Here is a 3780-nt window from a genome sequence, read left to right as displayed (position 1 = left end):
TTCGCTTCCTTTTCGCGACTGGCGGCGATCTGACGGCCGGCCGTGCTGCCGCGACACTTCCTTCCGACACTTCTGACACCGCGAACGGCCGACCGCCCGGCGTTCGCCCCGAATCCTGTCCGTTCCACGCTTGCCGCCCCACCACCGATATCCTGCCTGAATCTTCCGCTTTTTCGCCGCGCGATCCTTGGAAATACACAAGACTGCGCCGTAGTGAAAATTGTGCCGAACAAACAGATCCGAATCTTGTTACACGATCTATTTATCGTCGATCAGTTTTACCTGTACTTGAAACTTACGATATTCAAAATATAATTTAAAGGGTTCTGAAACGATCAGGTACGTATGTGTTACGATTACGTATGTAGGTATGTGTAATTATACGATTAGGTACGTAGGTATGTGTAATTATACGATTAGGTACGTGTGTGTTACGATTACGTACGTAGGTATGTGTAATTATACGATTAGGTACGTAGGTATGTGTAATTATACGATTAGGTACGTAGGTATGTGTAATTATACGATTAGGTACGTAGGTATGTGTAATTATACGATTAGGTACGTAGGTATGTGTAATTATACGATTAGGTACGTGTGTGTTACGATTACGTACGTAGGTATGTGTAATTATACGATTAGGTACGTAGGTATGGGTAATTATACGATTAGGTACGTATGTTTTACGATTACGTACGTAGGTATGTGTAATTATACGATTAGGTACGTATGTGTTGTTTCCTCGAGGAATACGTTTCAAGTAATTTGTAAATAGATCGGTAGAATCTTCTACAAGTATTCTACGAGAAAAGGTGAAATTGATATTCTGAATTTTTTTTCTTAGTAACGTTCTTTTACGTGTATCGTTGGAATTTCAATTACGTAAAATGGATCAATTCCCAGAACTAATTCAGGGCCGTAGACCATGGCCAAACAAAGGTCAATTTCCTCGAGAACCGTCTCAAACGCGCCGTCAAATCTCGAACGGTACTCGAATCTCTTACCGTAACGCTCTGGGAAAACGATCGAGATCCGATCGTTCGTAATCGCCACGGTCAAGCAACGAACACACTCATCCGGTATCGATTTAGCGTCACTGAACGAGTTACTGTCAACGATTCGAAATTCACTCGCAACGTGACACTTCGGAGACGCATGGAAATTACACTTGGCACTGGATTTCCTGAAATTTCTTGCGATTTTCGATTCGAAGATATATTTTAACGAAAGAAGTGTATTTAGATGTTGTGCATTTTCTTAATGCGTTATCGGCGAGAAATTGGAGTACCGTTCGTGTTTATATTTTTAATATCGATACCGATCGCTATACGTACGTGTCTGTTACACGTGTGTTTCATTCGTTTACGAAACAATCGAGAATAAATCGGGTAACGTGTTTCCTGTACATATGAAATTTAAACGAACAAAATTTTTTTCCGTAGTAACAGAGGACAGTGATAAGCTTACCTATAGCGTAAATCTCTCGCATTCATTGTTTCTACAATTGTTCTCTTTTGCGCGAAACTCTGAGAGTTCGAACGATAAAGCTATCGATCGTATCTTCGATTCTTAATTCTTTTTAACTTTTAATACCGACCGTCTCACAAATTCGTAAAATATATCACACCGAGTCACGTTCATCCGTATCGATGATCGTCGTAAAGATCAAACTGAATTAAAAGTGGCTAATCCCGTTTAATTTACAATTTCTGCGTTTATTGTTAGCACGAGCATGGGACGACTTCTGAAATGAAACTCAATGCGAACGTTTACGCAGCTGATATTGTACGTTCATGTTTGACAACAATTTTCGACTTTAGTTAACTTTGGCGTGTATTCGTCTATCGATAACCTTTGATTAGCAATCGCTGTTCCCCTTGTGTTTATATTTCAGGAAATGCTCCGAATTTTCGCCAATTGAATTGAATTTTCCGTTTCAGAAATAAAATTACGTCGCGAATAACTTTATTCATCCGCGAGATATCCAACACGGTAAATTTCTAATACGTTAAAAACTTAATAAGACCGTGACAGGATGTAAGGAGAAAAACTTGTTTCTTTGAAGATAGAAAATTGTTCGATCCGGTCGAACTTTCTTCAAGACCAGTTTTCGAAATTTCAAGGTAATCCGTGTTTCTTCAAATGGGAACGATATACGTTTCTTGACATCGAGTATGGTTGACATTGAGTAATTTCATTTGAATCGTAAAAAGCACTTTTTCACTTCGATACTTGCTTCGTTCTCTTCGATTCCGATCTATTTACAAATTACTTGAAACGTATACGTCAAGGAAACAACACATACGTACCTAATCGTTTCAATTATAAAAACCCTTTAAATTATATTTTGAATATCGCAAGTTTTAAGTACAAGTAAAACTGATCGACGAGAAATACGTTGTATAACAAGATTTGCATCTCATCCGCTATAAGTATCAATTTAAAGTACACACCGTAAAGCAAATCTCTATGAAGCTGTCGTTTAACGGGGGCGTGCTTATTTAGAAATTCTCGCGTTAGAACCATCGTAGCAATTAATCCGGCAACTCGAGCTTTTAACCACGTCGCTTAAACTCGTTTGGAAATTACATTCCTAGACGATGCTCGTTATATTCTGGAACTAGGAAGCTTTTCGCGGAATCATTGCCCGCAACGAAGTTCGTTTGATGTCAAGCCGTAAGGACAAGTAATGACATGTCTCTTTTCGCCGGCGCAATTCACGAGACCACCAGACGGCAATCAGTGTGATGAGTGATAACAAACAACAATTACTACGTGCAGTCTGCAGCGGAGAGAGAACTGGGCCATTGACGGGCGCACGTGGGACGAACGGTACTTTGTAACTTGAGAATGAAAATACAGCTTGATTGTCGTTATTAAACTACTGTATTCGCACACGGGCCGCTGTATTCGTAGATAAAGCGCTATTCGTAATTGCGGCTACCGACACCACGCTTCGAGAGGACTAAGGATTATATTCCAAGCCGAGAAACCCGAAGTGGTAACGCATTCCATACCTCAATTCGGAGATTTCAACGATTTCAACGATAAATTTCCTCTTTGAGAGGAATCTCCACTTTCGTACATAGCTGACCACTCGTTTTTAAGATAAGTGGTATTCAAGGGCAAAGTTTGAGACCCTTGTACCGACCAACGCGTATATACATCGACACACGCCCACAAACCTCGATGAGAAACGACAAACGAATTCTATATCGTCTCGAAATGGACACTTACAGCTAAAAGTGTGATTTCTCTTTTAAACTTTGAACGATAGTTGATTATTATTACTGGTTGTCTTTTTGTTGGAATGGAAAATAATCATTGTTAGCCTTTGAAAATTATTATCTCGAACTATCGGTCGAAAGTTCAGTAACGATTTGAACGAGCATATTTTCGAAACACAGTAACTGTAGAAGATACATTCATTTTTTAAGAGTAGAACTATTAACTCGAGAAACGATTTTATGATTGGAGTAAAGTTAGAAATCACTATATTTTGAAAATCGGTTGAACAATCATATATTGTACGTTACTCTACTGTAAAGAGTAAGTCTTCTACAAGTATTCTACGAGAAAAGGTGAAATTGATATTCTGAATTTTGTTTCTTAGTAACGTTCTTTTACGTGCATCGTTAAAGTTTAAATTACACAAAATGGATCAATTCCCAGAACTAATTCAGTACTATATTGTGTACGATTCATTTAAATTCTATTCTCACTTGAAATATTTCGCTCTCCTATGAAATAACTGATCGAATAAAGTACATACGATTTTGT

The sequence above is a fragment of the Ptiloglossa arizonensis genome, chromosome 2 (genome assembly GCF_051014685.1).
Source record: "Ptiloglossa arizonensis isolate GNS036 chromosome 2, iyPtiAriz1_principal, whole genome shotgun sequence".
In the NCBI taxonomy this organism is placed as follows: domain Eukaryota; kingdom Metazoa; phylum Arthropoda; class Insecta; order Hymenoptera; family Colletidae; genus Ptiloglossa; species Ptiloglossa arizonensis.
Note: the sequence above shows the minus strand (reverse complement) of the source record.